Raw genomic sequence first — 8,912 nt, 5'->3', positions numbered from 1 at the left:
ATTAACCAGCAACAATTTTGATAATCAATTTGTTTTCTTTCTTTTTTTGCAATAATGTTGAACATTTTCTATTTCAAGATTCTCAATGAGATTTCTTGGTGTTAAGTCATAATAACTTCTCATCTCATGAGCTTAATAAAATTTCCTTTTACTACTTTACTGTGTTTTGTGGAAAAAGCTAATATGCATAATTTTATTCCATCAGCAGCACTTTTACTTAAATATTATTAAAGGTTGTTTAAAATAGGAAGTTCCACACTATGCAAATTTTTAAATCAGGTAGACGAGGTAATTGAACAAAATCAGGGTTTTTTGCACGTTTCCATCCATCCATCCATCGTCAACCACTTATCCTGCGTACAGGGTCGCGGGGGGCTGGAGCCAATCCCAGCTGACATCAGGCGAAAGGCAGGGGTACACCGCAGTCACAAAATTACTGTTTACTGTTTGTAAATAAATGTATTCAAATTAGGGTTGAGTGATGTCTACAAAATTGGCATTGGACGATGTCAACAATGAAACACTGGGATGGACGATGACATTGATAAGCTACGTAATAAACAAGCTGGCATGTGGTGCACCTGCTGACTTGAAAAATGCATCACCGGTGGGGGGGTGTTGATGACTTTATAAAACATAACCTACTGCTGATGGATAAACTCAGGGGAGCAGACAGGGAGACTGAGAGAGGCAGGGAAAGCCGGTGTGTTTGCAGTGAGAGACCAGAGGTAAAGGTGTGTGTGAGTGAGTGCAGGGAGAAGTCGAGGCAAGCGCAAAGCAGGTACATTTACAAATAATAATAAAAATAATGTTGGGGATTAGAACATGCTTTCACAGGGCGGTATAATGTAAAAAATTTAGATTTTTGTGTGGGGGATTGTGGGTCCTCCCCCAAGAAAGTTTTTTTCCAATAAAGAAATATGCAATTCCACATAATTTTGGAACATCGTTATTACCACATCTGTGAATAATAAGTAGGAAAATCTAGAGCAGATTTGGAATAAATTACACCCCAAAAGCTAAACTTGCTAAATAAGTCTGCTGGGGTTGAATTCTAACCATTAGATCTGGGAAAATTTATTTGGTTAGTTTTGATGCTCTCCACAATGATTTTACATTGAGTGCACAGCACCAAGCAGTTTTGAGCCTCTCCCCCTTATAATGGCAGGAAAACACTGTTAACATGACCTCAGAATTAAGAGTGCTCCGATCGATCGGTCACCGATCGTAATCGAAGAAGAGCCGATCAGATGATGCACTACTCGTCAGACAAATTTTCAACGGCAGCTAAAATGGTTACACAACGCCGTCTGAGCAGTTTTCAAAGCTAGCTACCACCAAAGTCCTTTTCAGACAGGAAGCGACTGATGCGCCCATTGTATTAGAGTTGAGCAGCAATCAGACAAGTGGAGAAAGCAGGAGCGATCACAATAAACATGACAACAGAAGAGATTTGGAAGCCTGTGCTGTAGGGCTGGACCCAAATATTCGACTATTCTTTCATTGGGTTGGAATTCAGTTTTCAATTTTTGGATGTGGAGATTCGCAAAAGCAACTATAGTTCTGTCCCGCACAACACTGCACACACACCAGCTTGCACCGCCCTTTTCAGTTTCTTTCTTGCTTTATCATACAGGGACAGACACATACAGGCTGCTATCTGTCTGCTTTCGACTTTCATTGTCAGCCGTATGTTTCACTGCCCAAAAAACACCGTTTGTGTTTTGAACTTTTTCACCCACGATTCTGTGGTAACAACCGCAGGTGAGCTGCTTGTGGAGAAGGCCTATAGTATATCTGTATCTGTTTGTGTCTCTGCAACTGTCAGTAGACCGTATGGCGACCAATCATGGATGGAGTTGGTCTCTTGGATGGATAGAAAAATAAAAAGTCATGCTCAGCTCATCTGAGCGAAATTGAGGATTTTCTGTCTTGTGTTCAGGGCAGCCCAAGAATTTAAATAATAAGCTTGTAAATGACTTTTAAAGTGATCATGTAAAACTTAAAAATAAAATAAATGCAAATGAGAAATGACAATTGAAATAGATGCTCTATCCTCCTAGTCATCACAAGACAATATCATAATCAAATTTCACTATTATAGTACAGAGGTCCCAATCTGTATTGATTGAACATTATGTGATCAACATTGTCGCTACGGCAAAGGTATTCTTAAACTTACCTGAAGGTCATAAATCCTGAGGGCCTCTGCTCTCTTGGCCTTCTGCCTGTACAGGGCAATCAGTTGTGGTGTGTATCTCTCAAGCTCGCAGAAGAATTGGTTGCATAGGATCAACATTTGTAAAGCGATGAACTCAGCAAACACATAAATGTATGCAGATGAATGGTTTTATTTATTACTTGTTTTAAGCAGGATGGCTAAACTATATGGCAAAAAGAATAGTTTTTACCTGAGAAATGGACATGCACCACTGCAACAAGAAAAGAAAATGCAGGGTCATCCTGCAAATTTCTTTTAACCTAACCTAGGTTTTGCTGCATCAAAATGAAAGATTATGTGGCTATGGATTGAGTTAGCCAACCAAATATATTTTAAACTAGACTAATTGTATAATATTTCATCATTTCGCTTCTATCTGACACAGACCCTTGTGTTTTTTTCTCAACAGAGCCATTTTTGGTCTGAACAGGGTTGAGACAGAATTTCAGTCAGGTACTACATAGTTCAAGAACCATAAAGGAGTCATTCAACCATCTCATCATAAGTTTATAACAGCCTTTAACAGAGCCTTCAGTGAAAAATGTTTACACTTAATGCTGTAACAGATCTACAGTTTTCTCGGCTTTTTCATCAAACATTCTGAAATGTTTTTTAAAAATCTATAAGAATTTTGAATTGCTAAATATACATATTCATTATCAGTGTTGGGGTAGTTACTCAAAAAAGTTAATGGATTACACTTTACTATTTACTTTTTTTTTTTAAAGTAATGCCGTACTTTACTAGATTACTCACTGCTGAAATTAACTAATTACATTACTTTTGGATTACTGCGTAACTGGCAAGTGGTGTAGAAGCAGCAGCCAGTAGCTCCTTCAAACTTTGCTACACTTTTGGTTTTTTATCTGTTTTTTCCGGGTTTATTGCCAAAACCTCTGACATAAATACAGTCATTGGAAGATGAAGATGCGTTTTTTGTATTAAAGAGCAGCAGACCACAATCCACCCGGCCCAAACAACCGGACCAGGCGCCACGGCGGGTGCGGTGATCGCTCAGAGGAGAGGAAAGAGAGCCAGGAGAGGAGCCATCCTGGCCCAGAGACCTGCCCCATCAACATCATGGATCAAGCACTCTGCAGGTCGTCCATGTTCCGAGCTGCTAGCGCAAGATGAGAGGAGGTGGACTATATCGATGATGCTTGGTGCACAACCGCATTCAAGATGGACTCTGTTTCCCAAGTGTCAGACTGTTTATTGTGAAGATGAAACTTTCATTTTATCATCTGTTTGCTGCTGTTTACATTCACCCCAGATGCAAATTCAAAAATACACTGTGGAATGTCCGGGGGTATACATGAATGTATATATGTATATAAATAACTGTATTGTTTTATTTTATTTTATATGTTACCATATTTTATTATAGGCCTACACTTGTTGTATGGTGTATGTGTGTGTGTGTGTGTGTGTGTGTGTGTGTGTGTGTGTGTGTGTGTAGCACCACGGAACTACAATTTTCGTTTCGTCATGCTTTAATATTACAAAGCTGACAACAAACTTGTGAACGTCAGCCCAAAATTTGTCAAGAGAAGAACAAGACCACAGTACTGTACTATAATGCTTAGAACTTTAATTGGCATTTCATTGGCTAAAAATGTCTTCTTTCATGTTAAAATGTCATCCACTGTGAAATTTTTTATTCTCTGTATGTCTGATTAGCAAGCCAGCAATTGACGCAGAAATATGCAAATTGATAACATTGCCTACCTTGCGGTGTTTCCCCTAGGATGGAGTTGTAGCAGCGGAGGTGAAGCAAAATCTTTTCCTGAATATAAAACCCTAAGACAACATGTCTCAGCAATTGCTTTTGTGTCCATCAGTCTGTACAGGACAGAGCTGCAGGCTACGTCAGTTTAGTCTAAGTTTGTACCTGATGTTCTGAACACTGAACAAGTAGGCAGTAATAAAATACAGCTTCCAGTTACTTTCTAGTATAACAAACAATATAAAGATTTCCCATTAGCCTAGTCAACAAGAACATCATCAAATGCTGATTTTTATGATTTATCTGACTCACCAATTTCAGAGCTGCTGTCACAAGTCAGGTGATTATGGGCAAGATAAAATTCCTTCAGTAGCACTCTCTAGAGTCCATAATGGACACACAATATATGAACACCAACTTTTGATTAGTTTACAAAATAATGGTCATGTAAACACTTCTCACAAACATGTGATATGGGCAGAGTTTCTTGTTGTGATAAACATATTTAGTCTTAGTTACCAGTTTATTTGGTACATCTAGCTACATTTAATGCAGTCTAATCCAACAATCCTGCAATAAATCCTCCCTTCATAAAAATGATAATGTTCAGTTTTTGTTGATCGTTTTGGATCACATGATATTTTGTCTATCCCATTTATATCAGTGAGGCCATGCTAAATAAAAGAGACTCAGCTGTTTATAACGCAATACAGTTCACCCAACCACAAATTACATCTGCCAAAATGAACAAATAATAATATTAAATTTAAATAAAAACTGAACATTCCTCACCAACTTTCATTACCACAGTGGAAAAATATTCCTTTACAAATACATATTACAGCCACCTCAGATGAGGCAACTTGTGTCTGCAATTGAAGGGCTGAGGGATTTATTAGGTTCACCGCTGAAATGAAACATTCAGCCATGCATCAACACCATTTCAGGATACATCTTACCGAAATGTCTTTGAAGCTCCAGGAAACTCAGCACTGAGGTTCACTTGAGAGGACAGATCTATTAAAACAGATTACAACAGATATAAGTTAAATATAAACATATTAAATACTTATCATACAAACATAATAATTACACAGTTCCAACTGATCTGACTTGAAAATCTCCCAACTGCAGGGGTTTTCATATCATATTTAACCTATATCACTGAAAATATAGGCTCTATATTGTTACACATTGTGAATGTTTTTATTCTTTGAGGAATCGTACATCTTACTACAAACACTGCATTCAAAAACAGCTTGTTAACTTATATGAAGGCAGAGCTTGACTGTCTCCACAGTAACGTTATAGGACTAAAGTAACGTTAACCAGTAAGTTACAGCAGTTCAGTGCGAAGTGAACATCAATATTACCTCATTGTGTTAGCCAGCTAACTTCAAGCAACATTAGCCTTTCTGTTAACATTACTGCGCCTGAAAACAGAACTTTTTCACTTATCAGACCAAAGCTCATATAAAAAAGAAGCAGCCCCAAGTGCGACTGTCTGGAAAGGTATCAGACACAGTTGCTAACGTTAGCATAACAGGAATGCGGCAAACTGACTCCACATAAGTTAGTGCCTCCGGTCATCTCAGTGTAGGATTATAAAATAATGTCACAGAACAGAAAAAAAAACACTAGTTAGTTATTAATTAACTGTTTTTCAATCAACATTGTGCAACATGGGTTTCCTGTTTGGTGGGCGTGTCAGAGGTGTTACCCAATCAGCTGCAACACATTTGTAAACACAGCTACATTTACATTTATTCATTTAGCTGACGCGTTCATCCAAAGCGACTTACAATTGCTATACATCTCAGAGGTCGCAACCCTCTGGAGCAACTAGGGGTTAAGTGTCTTGCTCAGAGACACAATGGTGGATCACAGAAGCAGTGTTGTAAAATAACTTGATATTGATGTTCACCATAAACCCCAGCTGGCTGGTTTTATCTTTAAACAGCATTCCGAATGATCGAGTTGATGGCTAGCTTAAATGTGCCATGAAATTGACAAGTAACGTTACTGAACGTTACTTGTCAATGTCAAACTAGACCATGTTGGAAAGAGGTAACGTTAATATTGTCATTGTGGAAGAGTAATTTTGTTGTATTATTTGTAATCTTCCATATATCAGTTAAAATGTCAGAGTCCACATGTGAGGAGTTGGTTAACGTTAATCAAGCTAACTTTAGTGTAACAGAGTTACATTAGCTTTATGTAATGTTAAGTTAAAGAAACATTGCTGTATGTGTTGGTCTTGACAAACTGTTTTTAGGGATGGTTAGTAAATGAGCCCCAGGGCTAAATTATTAAAGATTGTATTGTTGGTATTGATAAGCTGCAACGTTACTGGTTCTTTTATCTCCGCTTCTTAAGTTTTGGTGTAAGTTTAATATAATGCTGCAGCATCTGCCTCACCACACCAAGCAAAGTCAGCAGACCTTAGTACTGAACGGGAGGTGGTGCCAGTGAAGTGAACCAGGTGGAGTGTATTCCACTTATATAATAAATACATTTAGTCATTTAACTCATGCTTTTATCCAAAGCGACTTACAATTACTATATATATTAAAGGTGGCACGCCTCTGGAGCAACTAGGAGTTAAGTGTCTTGCTCAGGGACACATTGATGGATGTGTCACATGGAAATCGAACGTAGGTCTCTCACACCAAAGGCGTGTGTCTTATCCACTGCTACACAACCAGTAAGTCTGCTCATTACTGTATGTAGACTTATTTAGCAAGTTTAGCTTTTGGGTGTAGTTTATTCAAAATCCTACTCTTGTTGTTCACAGATGTGGTAATAACAATGTTCCAAAATTATGTGGAATGGCTTATTACTTTATTGGAAAATGTTTTACATTTTACACCCTTCAAAAGCATGTTTTAATCCCCACGGACATTATTTTTGTTATTTCTAAATGTGCCTGCTTTGCACCTGCCTCAAATTCTCCTTGCACTCACACACACCTTTACCTCAGGTCTCCTACTGCCTCTCTTTCTCCCTGTCTGCTCCCCTGAGTTTCTCCATAGGCAGTAGGTTATGTTTTATAAAGTCGCAGAAAAGACACAGAACTCGTAATTTTTCTGGCTCCGTAATTTTCACCCTTGATCCTTTTTCACTGTAGCAGGTGCACCGCATGCCAGCTTGTTAATTACATGAAGCATGAAGGCGTGTCAGGAGGACGACGTCCGGCTGCTCTGCTACCTCGTCACCTCCATCTACACCGACACACACAGATCCAGATCTGAATGTTTCTATCTCGGTTCAGTTCCCAGAGGAGACACTGCGGAGCGGTGAGCGGCTCAACATGATCGTAGCTGTCATTGACTCCACACACATAACAAAAACACCTCTGCAAAACCTTTAGTCTGGTTCTGCTGGTTCTGATCCAGATTGTGTTCAGTAAGCAGGACTCTGTGTTGCAGCTGCAGGAGCTGATGTCTCACATGATGATGGGGACCCTGGTGATGTTCAGGAAGGACTGTGCTCAACATCCTCAGTGAGAGGCTCTCAGAGGACACCTGTCCTCACGTCTTCCACCTGTCCTCGTGTCGTCTTCTTCTTCATGCTTCTTGTGTCCACAGTTTAGTCTCTGAACTGGGAGACCTTGAGCAGTACAGCACCTGACAGCTGTTCCTGGCTCACAGCATCCTCCTGGAGACTATCATCCTAATCCTGCAGCACCTTAAATATAAAGGTGAGTGGTGTCCAGGAAAGGGTCCCTGTCCTCCAGTCTGATCAGTCCTCTGACTCCTTTGTCTTTGTGTTCTCAGAACACCCGAAGGCCTTGTCCTGTCTGCTGCTGTTCTCAGTCTTCGCTGTACCAGCAGTAAACTGGCTCAGCTCACCTTGGAACAGATCCTGGAGCTCATGGACAACCTGAAGCTGAGCCTGAGCAACACCAAGAACAGCTGGCAGTACACACAAGGCTTATTGATCGTTTCAGGAGTTATTGATAGCTGATTGATTGTCTGTGCCAGTCTTCACTCAGACCCCAATCCTTCAGCCTCTGCAGCACGTTCAGGCCAGCTGTGATGAGGTCCACAAGATGAGGCACGCACTCACACACGCTGATGGGTGACATCACTGCAGAGGCTAATATCACTTCCTACTCCTGTAGGAGTACGAATGCTCCCAGACCAAGCCTCCCAAGTCCTGCCATAAGGAAAGGAGCGGCTCTGCCCACCAACAAGGAGGAGAGCGCCTCCAGCAGTGCCACGGTACGAAGCCCCACCTCCACCTGCTCCTCTGTGTGAGGACAACCTGCAATCTGCGTCTCATTCTTTAATTGGTCTGTTTCAAAACCACAACGGATTTTTAACATACTTTTACTGCCAGAATATTTTCCTCCTGAGATTCACCATCACTTGCTGTCACTCAGACAATCAAACACTCTGAGATTAAAGGAGCTGCTCTGATAACAGCACCTGTCAGGTAGACATCCTGCAGGGTTTCCGCGGGGTCTTAAAGTCAGCATTATAAAACTTCCTCAGAAGTTTAAAGAAACATGTGGAACAAAATAGGGGACAATACAGGCTACAGATGTCTATGAAGATTCTCAGTCATCCAGGTCATAGTTACAGTCGTTGAGACTACCTGTGGCCAAGACTGAACGACCATCGTTGGTATCTTCACCTGAGGCCAATAGGTTACGTTTGTTGAGTTTCCTGGGAAGTGATGAAAGGACAGCATTGTAAGTGGGGGATAAGTGGTGGCGTAGACCCCCTCCTCTGTTCAATGACGGCTTCTCAACCCTGGTGTAGATGCTTCCTTGACACCTCTTTCAAACCATCCATCTTCTCTGTCTAAAATGTGCACCTGTAGGTCCTCAAACGAGTGTCCTCTGTCCTTCAGATGTAAGTAGACAGCAGAGTCTTGACCTGAGGAGTTGGCCCTTCTGTGTTGAGCCATGCGTTTGTGTAGTGGTTGTTTAGTCTCCCCAATATACAGGTCTGTGCATTC

The 8,912-nt window shown here is 40.6% G+C and overlaps 1 protein-coding gene across 1 annotated transcript in view; it reads left to right on the top strand.

Annotated features, from left to right (window-relative positions):
* Positions 1–8,912, top strand: part of tnnt2c (troponin T2c, cardiac) — a 116,484-nt gene that overhangs the window by 64,790 nt on the left and 42,782 nt on the right. The window lies entirely within an intron of this gene.

Source organism: Micropterus dolomieu, linkage group LG16 (assembly GCF_021292245.1).
Source record: "Micropterus dolomieu isolate WLL.071019.BEF.003 ecotype Adirondacks linkage group LG16, ASM2129224v1, whole genome shotgun sequence".
In the NCBI taxonomy this organism is placed as follows: domain Eukaryota; kingdom Metazoa; phylum Chordata; class Actinopteri; order Centrarchiformes; family Centrarchidae; genus Micropterus; species Micropterus dolomieu.
Note: the sequence above shows the minus strand (reverse complement) of the source record. Positions and strands in the feature narration are given on the sequence as shown.